Source organism: Hevea brasiliensis, chromosome 18 (genome assembly GCF_030052815.1).
Source record: "Hevea brasiliensis isolate MT/VB/25A 57/8 chromosome 18, ASM3005281v1, whole genome shotgun sequence".
In the NCBI taxonomy this organism is placed as follows: Eukaryota; Viridiplantae; Streptophyta; class Magnoliopsida; order Malpighiales; family Euphorbiaceae; genus Hevea; species Hevea brasiliensis.
In genome coordinates this window covers 42,260,708-42,277,836 of record NC_079510.1, presented here as the reverse complement: position 1 = coordinate 42,277,836, position 17,129 = coordinate 42,260,708, and positions in this window count along the sequence as shown.

Sequence of the window (17,129 nt, the reverse complement as noted above, 5' to 3'; positions counted from 1 at the left end):
GACAAAACAGGACCCAATTCGAAAGCAATTCATGTGATTGTAGAAATCCCAACAGTGATATATATAGATTTTACATTTCTTGGGGGGCTTATTATATCTCTTTTTCTATGTGCATCTCATTGCCTACTTACATTTATTTCAAATGAAACAATAGGGATTGCTTTCATTGATGCTCTTAGCACTTTCTCTATAAAAATAAAAAGAAAAAAAATTATTTTTTAAAATATCAAAGGTCTTCATTGCATAGTCATGATTGCAATATTTATAATCATGGGATTAGCATAGGAAATCATCGCACCCTGTAGTGCTTGTCAGATAAGCATTCTTTTTCGAGCTATCCCTTGCTTAACTACTTTGATGGAGACCTTGGCTTCTATATATGATATATATATATATATATCTTTCTTTAATTTCTTTCTTTTTTGAAAAAAAAAAAGAAATTATTAAAATTTAAACTTTGATATTTTATATATTATAAGATAGTGACACAAATATTAAAATAATAACTTACGATTTTTAAAATTGGAAAAAAAAGTTACACAAAATAACAATTTCTTTAAAAATAATAAATTTTGATTATATAACATTAATGAATTATTTTAAAAAGGGATTGAGATTATATGAAGATGCACAGATGATGTTTATAAATAATCAAATACCATATGAATTGGACCTCTCTAAGTCTAATGTTAATTAGGTCTAAAACTTAGCATTAATTAGCCCCAATTGCAGACTTAGGCAGATAGTAATAGTATCTAAATTGTAGGCTAGACCTCGTCAATCTTACAGAGTAATTAAATGCTAAATTATTCGTATAAATTTATTAATTATTGTTGTCATCTTCAAGTTGGTGACTTGTTTTTTCACCTCACACTTCACATCTCTCTTTCAAAGCCAACTTTATTAGGTTTCCATTCATTTCCTTTAAAAAAAAAAAATAATAACTCCATGCATTCCTATAATTTCTTTGAGTACTCCTTTGAAGGAGATTGATTATTAAGAAAATTAAAAAAGGTTGATTTTAATTAATTTTAAGGCTTCGATTAATTTTTAATGACAAGTCAATTTCAAAGAAATACTTTGGTCCACTCTAGATATGTGCCTTGATTAAGGCTTAACCCAATGACAAAAATGAGCTTGACCATGTGATATGGGCGTTACCCATTATTAGGATTAATAAGTTTTTGTAATTATCTTAGAATTATTCCATGTCCAAATCGAAAATGGACTCATGAACTTTATCATTTTCTTTAAAAAAAAATCTGAAATAATTTTCTAGCAAATAAATAAAATAATAATCACTTGATTCTTTGCTTCTTATTTTATCCACGGAATCGTATTAATGCTCTATTGTCGTTTTTGGGTCAGCCATGCATACTACGACACGGCTTTGCTGTCTTAACAAAATCAAGACAATTAAAATTATGTGGCATATATGAATTAATAATTTAAATACGTCCTTACAAGAGAGCGAGTCTTAACAAATTTGGCAATTATGGAGTGCGGGGGCAAAGGCAAGACCACCACTACAATTACACTTCCAACCACTGTTTAGCGTGTGAGGACCACCCCCCCACTTCCCATTTGTCCACGCGGATTTCGACCTTTTGTGGATCCCACGTCTTTTGCTGATTCATCAATTGATGACGTCGACATATATAAATCTCCACTCCTCGTCCTCTACTCGAATTGGCTAATGTCCTTCGCCGAAACCCTCCATGTTGTCTATTTCTCATTTTCTCTTTGTCTGAGCATCAGCAACTTGGCAATATTAAAAAAATAAAAAATAAAAAATTTATTTTATAATAATTCATATATTTAATGAGTAAATCTCATTATTTATTAAATTTATAATAAAATAAATATAAATAAAAAAAATTATGTTAATAAATTAATATATAACTTGAGATTAATAGCTAGAGAGAATGTCAAGAAGCTAGGTTAGCTTAATTATAATGATATGATAACAAAAACTTTAAAACAGGACTTTGCTTAGAAATTAAGCTGGAATTAACAATAAGAAGGAGGAATTTGATGCATGTGAATGTGTTCAAGTAGACGCAAATAAATTCCCCCATTAAATTGGCATTGAGAGTGCAGGCTCATGACACCCAATTGTCTTATGCATTTGACATGTCGGGAATAAAAATATATAAATGGACCTACCCACAATATACCATCTTTTATATATATATATATATATATATATATATATATATTTATTGTAGTTGGTAGACAAAGGTGGATCCCATCACATTGTGGGGATTATAATGATTTTCCTTCTTGGCCTCTCTGCTGGGTTCGGTGGAATCTCGATTTTTTTTATTCAATTTTTTATATATGTATTACAGAATATTTATATATGTATGGCTAAGCGTATATGTTAATTTTTAATTATATATATATATATATATATATATATATATATATATATATATATAATTACATGGAAAGTAAGATAAGTTGCAGTGCTTGACTTAAGTATTCGGATGACACCGAAAGGAATAGCACTCATTAGATGACTTAAGAAGACGAAGAAAGAAACAAATTAGAGATGGTGGGGGTGGGGTTGGTGTGGTTGGGGAGCGGCCACAGCCCACCCACAGAGACACATGAACCGAATAAACATTGCTAAATGGTCATGGCCATAACGCGGCAGCACAACACAACACATCAGGTTCCCAAGTCAGCACGCAAGGAAAAGCTGCCAATGAACTTAACACGTGCTCAACAATCATTGGATGGACCCTACACCCCCCAATATAATATTCCAAAAAAGAATCTTCATTTCGGTGTTCTAATCGGTTTCTTAGACGGCGGGCAAACATCCCCCGACAAAGAAGAGATAGAGAGAAGTGGCGCAAAGCAAAGTATATATTATTTGCCAAGTAAAGAACAGAAACCGAAACCGAAACTCCAACCAATATTTTTTTTTATCTCAAAAATGCCCCTCTCTGTTTCTCATTATCACCGTTTCCGTTCAGATTCTTCAGTCTCCTCGTTAAACTGTTAACTAATAACTTCCCATCAACGTTCATTTTTTTTTTTCCTGTTGAAAATATATCTATCAGTGGCCTCCACTTGTGTCGCTCTTTCTTTTTTTTTTTTCCCTCTCTTTAAATTCAGTAAAAAATTCATCATTTTATGGCAGACTGAAATTGTCAAAAGTCCATCTTATTTCCAAGTCAAAGTTATTTATTTTTCCCAACTAAATCCTCAGCCCCAACCACCTACATTTTTGCATAGTATCTGCCTTATTATTGCACATTTGCATTATCCGCGTTTACATTTTAATCCTGAGCCTAATATGATGTAATTATCTAATTTTTGTAATTGATTAATGTAAATTTTATTATATCATTAATAATTTAAATTATATAACCGTATTATCCATACAAACTAGATTTTAACTATATTTTACTTATATAAGAAGATGGTAAAATTAATTTTAATGTCAAACCTGATTTAGTCTAATGAATGAAAATATACAGCGTATTTGATAAATTTAGATCTAACTCTTATTCTTTCAATTTTTATTAAAAAAGAAAAAAATTCAACGTTTACCATTGGTTCAATTCTCGTGGGTATTCATTTTTGTTGTTTTAATTTCGCAGCTCACGTGCATGGTACCCAGTATCACCATCATCCTCAACGTGCCTAACATGAGGCCCCGCTAGGCGTGGCCAATGGGTCCAAGTCCAACCCCAACCGAACTGCAAATTGGAGGTTTTAGTACAAGAGTTTGAGAAATTAAAATTAGAATCGTATACTTTTGTAATTTCAATTTTAATTTCAATTCGATTTTTATTTTTAATTATCTGCATACATTAGTCTAGCTATTGTTTTCTTTTCTAACATGCGCTTGGAAGCATAATATAAACAAATTATAAAATATATTTAATATAATAAAAAAAATAATGCACTTTATATTTTAAAAAATATGCCTTTAATTTAAATTCAATTTTATATGAATAAAATTTAATAATTATTAAATTAAATATTTATATTAAAATTTATATAATATTATTAAAAATTTATATATATTCAGACTTCGAGACACAATACCGTTGATCCTTTCCCATGCGGGTGTGCGTTTACCAATACGAAAGGGAAAAATATTATTTTAGTTCTCCAAAAATCTAATACAGTACATTCGCGCGTGAAAGGTGGGGCCACGAGGGCGGTGAAACGTGACGCCGTTCTCAACGGAGCTTGCGAGAGGATGTGTGCGTGTGCACGAGACTGTGAATCCCGCCAAACAAAAGCGAGCCTTTTCTGCAATTTAACGGGATTGACCCCGAGATCAACGACGTTAAGGGCGCCACCATAGACTCAAACGCAACGGATCATACCTATGATTGCGGGTGTGAGCCTGGAACCTTTTTTTTGGTCCAAAAATGAATTTAATTGGGGCCCGCAATGCACCGATGGTAGTTTTTTTTTTTTTTTTTAAATGATCTTTAACGCCCCCTGGAAAATAACGGAAGTTAATTAAATAAAGAGCATATGAAAAACATTATTTTAATTTATATAAATTTTATATAAAAATAATTAATAATTATTAATTTAAATAGTTATATTAAAAATGTTATATAAAATATTTGATTTAAAATTATTTTCTCATTTTCTATTATAATTTTCTCTAAAACACATAAAATAAAATTTAAAATACTGAAAATAAAAATTTTTATATCGATAACCATAAATCAGTATTATATTGAGAATAATTTTTAAATGTATAGAATAATAATTATTTATAAATATTACTTAATACAAATGATATAAGCACTATCGTTTAAAAATAAAAAAAAAATCAAACTTAAATAGAAAATTGAGCTCAACATTAAGCATAATTTAAATTTGAACACAAAATACATGTAAAAAAAAATCTAATAATATTGATTTATTTAGGCGATTATAAATTTATAATTTCCCTCTCTTATCATTTCTCATTTATTAAGGGACGAAAAAGCTGGTGGAAACTTGAAACGGTATAGAGGGTGCAAGTAGGGATGATATAATTGGGAAGATATTTATGAAAATTAATTTGAATTTAATTATTCTTTTAATATTTAAGTAGTTGATTTTAAATTTTATTAAAATTTATTTTAAATTATTTGAATCTTTCTCAAATTTAAATTTTATATGATATATAATTTTGTTGATAATTTATATTTTAAAATATTTAAAATCTATTTATTTAAAATACAGTATACAAAATTATAAATATTGATAAATATATATATTATTATAAATAAATTCAAAATATTTAATATATAAATTTAGAAAAAAGTAAAAAAATATATCATATGATTTTAAGTTCTCATATAATATGTGATTTTACGCTATGATGTATGAATGACCATGATTTAATTTTATTAATTTGATACTTTATATTTATTCTATTAATAAATGTGGTATACATAGTTAATTACTATTAACTTATACTAATAAAGTGAACACGTGAGGTTAATATGGTAATATATGGACAATAAGTCAACATCATATGTTTATTATATAAGCACTATATAAATATTATATCACCACGTCAATACTATATTTATTATGTCAATATAATTTAATAATAATTAATAATTTAAATCATATTTATTAGCTAAAAAAATATAATATTAAATTAATAAAAATTAAATTATTATCCGTATATATAAAAGTGAAAAATTGCGTGATGTTTTTTTCCTAAAATTTAAGTTCAATTCAAAATCTTTATAAATATTATTTTCACACTTAGCTAAATTATACATTATTCATGTAAGTTTCAATTAAATTTAATTAAATTAAATATTAGAAAACATCCAATCCATCGTCCCTAACAAAGCTTGAACGCTGATTGTCAACCGCAGACTGCAAATTTTCCTACTCATCAAAGCGTATTCTATCATTATTTTATTCTTAATTATTTTATTTTATTATGAAATTAAACTTTCGTAATTTATATTGATAATAATTACTATTAATAAAATAAAATTTACATAAGTAAAATTATTATCAAAATTATCACAAATCTACAATGGTGCACGTGGCATACGCTTGTCAACTACCTAGGCGCCGAAATATAGACGTTGGCCGGCGCGATTCTCGTTGAATTAATGAGGGCGTTTTTTCAGTTTTTCTTCCACTGGTTGTCCAACTCGTGGCCCACTCTCGTTTGCGATAACGCCACATGTGGGACCCCTAAGACCAAATCAGTTGATTTCTACCCTTCATTGGAATATTTTGGGAAAATTACACTTATTTACCAAACCTGTGAGGGTGAGACGTGGCGGTTTGTCTGGCCTGGTGGTCCAGGGCCGACCTATTTTATTTTTTTAATTATTTAATCGTTTTTGTCTTTTTATATTAAAATGAATAAAAATTTTGTTAAAGGAGGACCTCCTTTTGGACCCCAAGAGCATTAATAATCACTATTGTCTTCTACTTTATATATATGGTAAATTTTAATAGGGGTCTTTAAATTTTAAAGTTATAATACAGTAATTTTTAAATTTAAAAATATAATATAAAATATTTTAAATTTTTATATAATAAAATTTTTTTAACTCTCAATAAATAATTTATAAATAACACACTAATATAATAATTTAAAGTAGTGATAAACATGAATGATTGTTAGTATTTTTTTAATGTAAAATCTTTTTAATTAGCTATTATATATTTAATATTTTAATATCTCATTTGACTGTCAAAAAAATTATAATTAATTTTACCATTATCATATAGAGAAAATAAAATTATTTATGTCATCACTTATTTTGAATTTTATAAACTAGCTATCGAGGATTATAAAAATTTTACTGTATAAAATTTTAAAATTTAAGAGATTTTACATTACATTTTTAAATTTATGAACAATTCTATTATAATCCCTAAAGTTCAGAGACATTCGTAAAATTTATTATATATACATACAAATATATAATTATTATTTTAATTTTGAGACTTTATCCCTTATTCAAGACTTCAAAGTTTGATTTTAAAGCTTTTTATTAGCTTATTTTACAAGACTTGGAGGAGGGATAAAGTGCAAAAATCATTATAGATAGAATAATTAGGATTAAGATAATAATTAGTATGATTAACTATAATTAAGCCTAAGCTTGTGTTCCACTTTTTTTGATATTTTGGCCTATATGGAAATGGAAGACTTAGAATAAACTTTAGAAATTTGAACGTTAATGTAACCAAAATTTCAAGCTTGATATGATTTTCAAAGGAAGGACTGTTATCATTGCTACATGCATGAAGTTGGTGGGTAGACAATTACTCAAGGCTTTTTGGTGAGTTGATCCTTTAATTTGCTAAAATTAGCAAATTAATGCTCCACTTATTTCGCATAATTTTTTTTTTTAATTCATCTTACTAATTAGTAAAGTGTTCTCAATGGGTATACTCTCAATCCACGAGGATGAAATACCCAATCCCGTTTAAAGAATAAGAGTACTGAATCATTTATACTAAATACACATTTAATTGATATAATATTATTTTTAAAGTTTAAATTGATGTGATATATAATATTATCTATATTAATAAATTAGATCAAAGTGCAGTATTTGAATAAATCTCATAATTGATTAATGTTTTAAGGATATATATGAAAAAAAAAAGAAGAAAACTATTATTAAAAGAAAGTTGAGAGATAATAAAATATTTAAAAATAACAAATAAACAAAAAAGCAAGTAAAATATTATAATTTATTAAAAAATAAAAAGAAAAAGGCATAAATCTTTAGTGAAAATAATCTACAACAATCTCAAAAAGTTTTTTATTTAATTATGTTTGAGAGTATTTTGAATTATTTATTTTAAAGGCAACTTTTATAAGTTTTTTCAAATTTACTCAGGCTCTTTAATTTTATAAATTCAATTTCAAATTTTTATATTAATTTTAATTTTAACCATTAGCCTAATCAAATTACTTAATTGATAAATATAATTTAAATATTTACATACATTATTAATATTAGTAATCCTTTTATTTTTATATCAATTTTAACAATTATTTTCACATTGATAAAAATATTATTTAAATTAGTTGCTCTATTATTTTGAAAATTATGATTACATGTATTTTGATTTTGATAAATTTTCATATTTTATGTTTAAATATTTATTTTTTTTCATTTTTATTTAAATTTGAATTAAGATAGCAAGAAATATGTGAATTAAAAATATAAGTAGAAAGAGAGAAAATTAAAAATTTAAATAATAATATTAGATATATTATTCATTTATTATTTTTTATCAACATGAAATAGGTTAAAATTAATAAAAAATTTAAAATTATAGGATATATTAATAAAATTAAAAGGAATACTTAAAATTGATAATAAACAAAAAAAATTTGTATTATTTTGATCAATTGATGAGTTCAATTATTTTTAATGAAATTTATTGCTAAAATTAAAAATCTTTCGAAAGGTTTTTGATCAAATTAATAAAATTAAAAATTTTGACTACAATTGATAATTGACATAAAAAATTTATTTATTTATTTATTATTTAGCCTATTTTAAATGTATTTGGTACCCAAGAATTATTTATCCATCAATGATATGCATGACTTTAAATGTAATATATATATATATATATATATTCCATGTTAGTTAAGTATATTTATGTAACACCCCTGATTTTTTATATATTATTATTGGGCTTTGTGTAGGTATCCTCAATTCATGAATTCGACGGTTGTCCTGGACTGTGAATTTCGGCGAACAGGAAAAGTCTCCGAATTGGATCGAGGTTTTGGCTACCCCACCATTGTCAGGCATCACGAGCGCGTTCCCGAAGTCGGAATCGGCAAAGGTAAACCCGAACCTTGCTTTTTCGTAATTTTCTAGTGCTTAAATAGGATTAAAAATCCATAAAATATTCGTGGTAGTTTAGAAAATTACGATTCTTTTTGCAATAGTTTAGTAATATTTCTAAGGACCGCGGGGCAGAGTTTTATAATTTTTAGAGCTTATTTGAGCAGTTTTTGCAAAAATGATCAATTATAAGGACTAAATTGAAATTTTACATGTTGTGATGGATGATTGAGTTGTGGACATATGGATTGTGAATATAGAAGTGTGTTTTGAGCCCTTTTGCAGGTTGGGTAGGTCCTAGGTATAGGGGAGACTCTGTCGGATTTTCGGCACGACTTAGGACGTATTGGTCTTTTTCTTTGTTTGTATTGAGTCAAATTTATTAAATGATTGTAATAAAATTGTCAGGTGAGCCGGGACAGCCTTCTTCCTCCGCCCAGCCGCCTCAGTGACCATCGTCAAGTTTGTGAGTAAAATATTAATTTCAATTGTAATTTCACTATTATTATATGTTCAAGTATGCCCATGCATCACTTATATGCATATATTTATGTAGTTAAACTCTAGGCACGATTTATGTTGCATTGATAACTGTTAAAGTGCCATGGATGTTGTTGTGGTAATTTGGAGCAGTGTGCGTGCGTTGGCGTGCGTGTGATGTGGTGTGGACTATGGATAGAACGGGTAGTCATGGCTTGAGTTCTTCGCTGGGACCCGATCCTTCGAGGGGTAGTCACGGCTTGAGTTCTTCGCCGGGACCCTCGATTTGGTTTATTAAGCGAAAGTCCGGCTTGAGTTCTTCGCTGGCACCAGGTTGGATTTAAGAGAGCTGTATAGGGGATCAGCTCCCATATGTTATGATTGATGCTACAGGGTGCGTGAGTGCTCCAAATTACCTTTTTGATGTTATGATGTGAAAATGATGTTGATGTTGCATTTCACTTTACAGGGTGCATTAGTTTTAGATAGTTATAGAGATTATGGTTAAAATTGATATTTTACTCTCTGAGTCGAACGCTCACTCCTGTTCAATATTTTTTTCAGGCTACAGGAGGATTTTATTTTGGTTAACCTGCTTTTCTCCTTCACAGGTTGTTTATCAATATTTGTGTAATTTTATTTACTCCTAGAATTTTCGCATGTGTTAGAAGTATTTATTTGATTATGGTCTGTAATATTATTATCATGTTGGACCTGTAAACGTATAATGATATGCATGTTTGATGGATTGGTCCTGTTCAATATTTTTTTCAGGCTACAGGAGGATTTTATTTTGGTTAACCTGCTTTTCTCCTTCACAGGTTGTTTATCAATATTTGTGTAATTTTATTTACTCCTAGAATTTTCGCATGTGTTAGAAGTATTTATTTGATTATGGTCTGTAATATTATTATCATGTTGAACCTGTAAACGTATAATGATATGTATGTTTGATGGATTGGATGAGGAAGCTGAGCTCCCATTTATTTTTATGAGGATATGAGTATGTGGAGGGTGAGCTGAGCTCCCCAATTGAGTATTTATTATGTTTACAGGTCGGGTGAGTCGAAAACTCCCCGTTGGAAAGTCCATTTTATGGCCGGACTTTGTCCGTTTGTTTTCTTGATATTGGGCCCAAATGGGCCTTAGAGTTGGGTTAATGAACAGTTAGGCTTACTACGGGCCTCGGGGGCTTTAGGCTAGCCCAGGTCCTAGTGCCGGTCCGGCCCATAGGTTGGGTCATGACAATTTAAGAAAAAATCTTAATTAGATAATTTTTTATTCTTAATTAAGAAAATATTTGATGCACTATATATAGCCATAAAAGAGCAACTAATAAAATTGAAATTGCATTCGGATAAAAAAAAATTTTAATTCAAGAGTTTAAACTTGAGTTTTTAGTTAAATTTATAAAAAAATAAAATTTGAAATTATCGATAACTGGAAAAACATATTTTAACAAAAATTTATATACAAAAGTTTTTCTCTAAATATTTCTCATTGTACTGATAGTTTAACGTTTAATTATTTATTTTTTTTATACATATTCCTTGAAAAAGTTTTTATATGTAAAATAAATAAATAAATGTAATATTCCGTTAGCATATGTCCAAATATATAATTTAAACCTCAAACATTAAGGACCCATTTGATTTACATATCGGAATATTGAAATTGAAATAAAGTAGAATCGAAAACGGAATGATAAATTTTTATTTATATTTAATTTATTGTGAAATTGAAATCAGATTTTTTTAAGGTGTTTAATTTACATATATAAACTGCAGAATCAAAATTAAACTTATTTTATATTTAATAAAAATAACTTAAAATTATGTTTTTACTATGTTTAATTCTAATTAGGTATAATTAATTATAATTACAATGTTTAATTTTAATTATTTATATGAAAATATAAAAATAATAATTTTATATTTTAATTATTGCTATAATTATTTATGTAACATTCTTAATTTTTAAATATATATATATATATATATATATATATATATATATATATATATATATATATATATATTATTCTAACCCTGGTATTGTGGACTTCGCGTATGTACTTTCATTTCGTGGAAATTCAATCGTCGCTCGGATCTGCAATTTCGGATCGAGCAGATAAGCTGCTGGAACCATTTCAGAACCAAGTCAAGATTATAGGCTACCCCACCATTTTCAGACATTCTGGACGCGTTCCAGTTGTCAGATTTGGCATAGGTAAACTCGAACTCTATATTACTTAATTTTTGCCTTGTACTGATTTAGAATAAAATTTATAAAATATTCATGGATGATAAGAAAATTACGATTTCTATTGCAATAGCCTTATAATATTGTTAAGGACAGCGGAACAGGTTTATAGAATTTTTAAAGTTAGTTTGGATAGTTTTTGAAAAATATTAGTTTTAAAGTCTTATAATTGAGTTGTATGATGTTGTGATTATTGCTTGGTTTGGAGGGCCCAGGAGGAGTCATATAATGATGATGAGATATAGATTGAGTTTAGAAGTGTTATTTGAACCATTTTGTAGGTTGGGTAGGTCATAGGTATAGGGGAGACTCTGTCGGATTTTCAGCACAACTTAGGGTGGTTTTGGTCTTTTCTAAACTTGTATTGAGTCAAATATATTAAATAATTGTAATAAAATTATCAGGTGAGCCGGGACAGCCTTCCTCCTTCGCTCAGTCACCACAGTGACCTCGGTTCATGTTTGTAAGTAAAATATTAATTTTAGTTGTAATTTCGATATTATTATATGTTCAAGCATACCCATGCATCACTTATAAATATGTATCTATGTAGATAAACACTAGACACATTTTATATTGCATTCATAATTGTTGAAGTGCCATGGATGTTGTTTGTGGTAATTTGGAGCAGTGTGTGTACGTAGTGTGCGTGGCATATGGTATTGGATATGGACTGGATAAGTAGACACGGCTTGAGAGACACTCGCTGGGACCCGGTCCTTCGGGGTAAACACAGCTTGAGAGACACTCGCTGAGACCCCGCATTTGGTTTATTAAGCGAAAGTCCAGCTTGAGAGACACTCGCTGGCAGAGGTTGGATTAAGAGGGTTGTATAGGGGATCAGCTCCCATATATGTATTGCTTGACAGTGTTGGGTGTGTGAGTGCTCCAAATTGCCTTTTTGCTGTTATGATATGAAAATTATGACGATGTTGTATTTAACTCCATAGGGTGCATTAGCTTTAGATAGCTATAGAGATTATGGTTAAAATTGATATTTTACTCTCTGAGTCGAACGCTCACTCCTGTTCATCTATTTTTCCAAGCTACAGGAGGATTATTTATTGTGGCTAACCTGCTCTTCTTCTTCGCAGGTCCATTGATAGTATTCAATGTATTTTGTACAATTGAGTTAAATTTTAGACTCCACATGTGTTAGAAGCACTTATTTTTATTTTGGGCCTGTATTATAAAAGTTATGTTGGACTTGTAAAATTTTTAACTATATGCATGATGGGATTGGATGAGGGAGCTGAGCTCCCATTTGAGTTACGACATTTGATTATGTAGAGGGTGAGCTGAGCTCCCCAATTTATTATATATTGTGTTTACAGGTCGGGCGAGTTAAAAACTCCCCGTTAAATGGTCCATTTTATGGCCGAACTCTATTCGGTTGAATTCTTAAAATTGAGCCCAAATGGGCCTTAGAGTTGGGTTGAGGAATAGTTAGGCTTACTACGGGCCTCGGGGGCTTTAGGCTGGCTTAGGTCTTAGTGTCGGTCTGGCCCATAGGTTGGGTCATGACAAATGTGGTATCAGAGCTTAGGCTTTAGATTCATGGGAAAGTGTGCACCTAGAGTTGTCACATGCGGAGTATAGGATTTTGTTTCATCTTTTTTTCTGTAATTCTTAATTTATAGATTCTGCGTTATTCCTCGGTTAATATAAGAGTGCTTCAGTTTAGCACCTCAGTTTTGTGAAAGTACATAGAAGTGTGAAATAGAGTTAGCAAACATGTTGAGGTCTGCCTTGGAAATACGTTCTCCAAGAAACACTATATTTTTATCAGTATGGGTCCAAGTGTTGTGCCTATCTTGTGCTAGGCATGAGTACATAAATGTGAGTTTTGATAGTATAATTGTACTAGATAAGGGTAAGGCTACCACCGTTGGCAGTCGTCAGTGGATAACCCAGTCAGAGTAAGTTTATGATAATAGTAGATTCAAGGGAGATAAGAGATTAGGAGACCTAGTCTGTTAGGACGTATCGTAGTAACTATACAATGTCTTCGATGTCTGCTCTGTAAGCTGCAGATTACAGTACTGACATGAGATTATTGTGTAGAGCTGCGTGCATCCCCGTGGTGCTCCATAATGAGGGTGTTTGCGGATGGCCTCTGTTTTGGTACAATTATGCCAGAACAGAGTTCTATAGCTGCAGAGGAGTTGGGAACTCCTAGTAAGGGATCTAGAGCTAGAATATCGAAAGGTCACAGTTGGGTGGTAACTAGAGTCAGTAACTCGGTTATCCTAGCATGAGCTCGAGTTACATCAAGAGTTGCCATCAGACCAGAGGTTGTGGATTAGTTACAAAGTAAAGGTGACATCTATATAGTGAGATCATCTGGTCTTCGGTATGGAATTTTGGATTTTTTTTTCAGTACGACAGACGTTTTGCTTAGAGTTTAGTGAGAATAGTATATCTTGTGTGTATAAGCAAGGTGTAAAGTACAACCCTACTACCTAGGGAAGGTCAGAACTATGAATTGATGTTTTACAGTGCTATGATATGATAAGAGAGTCATTAATTTGACATGGTTTTGGCAAGGTGGTAAATGTAGTGCCTTTGTTGCAGTAAGTTATGGTATAGTCCTATCTTTTCAGAAGGGATCGAAGGTTATTACTGATAATGATGACTTATGGAGTAGTGTCCCAGATGGGATTGTAGTGTGAGATAGAGAGTTGTTAGTTCAGGTGTTCTGGAGAGGGTACAAGTTCCATGTAGGAATTATAAGATGTAAGATCAAGATGTATGTAAGCCTTTAAATTGAATGACGGGTTTGGATACCTAGTATTTTAAGTTTCAGCTAATTAAATGGATATGAAAAATTAGAGTTGCTACAGATTCCCTCCCTAAGGTAGTAGGGGGTAGTATGTAGTCCAAAAGGGTAAGAATAGAGATCATGCAGGAGAAGTATGACTACTATTCCCTAAGTTCATCCTTAGCTTCTTAATGCTTAAGACTAAAGTATACTCCAAATAAAGTAAAAGAAAAAGGACAAAAGTTAGCATCGATAAATCATAGAATATGTATATATATATATATATATATATATATATATATATATATATATATGGAGTGCAATTCAAATGCAGTAGGAGAGATAGCCTGAATGCCAATAGAAGTCTAGCTAGGGTAGTTGGAGGATCAATTCTGAGTAACATTGAGGTATAGATGACGTGGTAGGGATAGTGAAAAAGTATAAGTTTCTGATATGACAATCAGGTTCAAAAAGAAAATAGAGCTAAAGGATGGAAGAGTGAAAGTTCGGATTTGGGTAAGATAAAAAGAGTTGGCTAAAGAATAAACTGGAAAAACATATTAGGATAAGATTAGGAAGAATAGAGCCAAAATACCTAGGAGGTGAATGTGGTTCTAAGAAGGATAAACGAGATAGACAAAAAAAAAAAAAAGGGATAGAGAGTGTAGAAAAGGATGGCATTAGGAAGAACATTGTTAAGTTATGGAACCCAGAAGTATAGGACTTAGAGCAGATCATAATTGATATAGTGTTAGGAGCCTGAGCCTAGAGCTTAGAGTTACAGGATCTGGATTAGACCTTATCTGTTTTCTACCCCCAAGGTAGGATAATGGGGCAATAACATAAGAACCCTTTTGGTTGTTAACAGTATAATGGAAATTAGGTGAGGTGTGCGACCAAAGTAGGTAGTAACTGTTGAGCATGCTGTGGTAACTTGAATTGTATTGTCAGATAAAGAAGCAAGATCAGTAGGAGTAAGTTGGATAAAAGTCAATATAAGGGATATAAATATGCAAGATGAGGGATAATGTCACATAGGCTTGATATTAAAATTTAAAGTGGTGAGACCTAGAGTCAAAAATTGGAGTTAGACATATATTTTCAGTGTGATCTATAGAATAATTATGTAAAAAAAAAAGAGTAATAATGAATAAATAAATAATAGTATCATAATATATAGCAGAACGCTAATAACGGTCAGAATACGACAAGATAGGTATGGGTGTAATTATAAGATATTGAGAAGTACATGGATTAGATGAGTGATTATTGGTAAGATTGGAGTAGATCTGAAAGAATCTGTGAGTGCTTTTATCTTCTATAATATAACTAAGTATAAGGAGTATTGGATAAATAATTATAAGTATGAAAGATAAATAGAGAGTAAAAAGGAAATAGAAAATTCTAAGATGATATGTCAGGCAGGACAACAGTATAACAAATGGTAGATACCACTGATATCTTATAATAACGCACAATAATTACAAAGAAATAATGAAACTAAAAAGGGAGACTAAGGGGTATGAGCTAAATCTTATTTATCAAACAATGGTATACCATAAATGGTGGGAGAACATTTCTCCTTCTTTTCAAATTGGCTCGTGTTTCGATTCTAGGAGATTATGTTAAGAAGAGAGATCGTGTCAAAGTGACCCAATTAATTGAAAATTTGATGGGCATTAGTACATATCCAATCTTTTGAGGCAAAAATGACGATAATGGTGTACCTAATGTTAAGTATGAAAGAATGATCAGAGAGTTGACAGGAGTTAAATCGAGCTAGTTACTAGGGCTTACCACCCTTTTGAACTATAAGCTGGAGGAAGTGCTATTTGCTAATGAGTTACAGCGAATGAAATTGCTGCTAATGGGAAAAGTTGAGGCTGAAGTTTGAAAAGCTATGGGCAGTATATGTGATTATATTAAGTAGAATAAACACATAAAGTATCTTGTTCAGAATTAAGGCATGACACATATTTCCTATAGCCGTGTCAGTTCAAATGGAACTTATAATTTCTGGGGCTCCTATCCATCCACGATGAGCAATTTCCTACTAAGGCTGGTAGGGAATGATAATGTTCTGATTGGTAAGTTGGGAAAGGAGATACAAAAAGAATTTTCTATGGTTAATTATAAGCGTTACGTAATGTGAAGAATGTGCTAGTAGGAGTCAATCGTAAAGTTAGAATTTTCGAAGTAATAGAACTAGTAATCAAGATAAGACTAAGAAATAAAAAAAAAAAAGAAAGTTAAAGTTGATGATGGGATGGACATCCTTGAAGGAAAAGGTGTAAGGGTGAGATAGGACTAAGATTAAGGAATAAGTACAACATATTGAAAAGATATCAACGATAGTAGAAATAGGAAAAGAAAGTGGATAAGATCCAAAGGACAGGAAGAAAGCTCGGTAGAGCTAGTTATAATGATGAGGAAAAGAAGGAATAGGTATGCTAGGAATACACTAAGAGATGTTTAATTATGATATTATAGATTAAAGGAGTAGTAGAGCCTCGATCTGAGTGCCAATGTGTTAGAAGTAGGCCACATACTAAGAAGCTTTAGGAAGAAGTCTAGATATTTCCATTCCAGAGAAGGAGTGGGAAATGATAAAGTTGCGTTAACTGGGTTGTCAGGAAATACAAATACATTTGTCCTATAAGAGAAGAGACCCAGTTCACTTTTCAATATTGATAAGTGGTGTAGGGTACGCTTGATACTTGGATGGAGCTCTACATAACTAGTTACATAAGATGGACAAGAGTTGGTCTAAGGACCCTAGTAATGACACAAAAGAGATT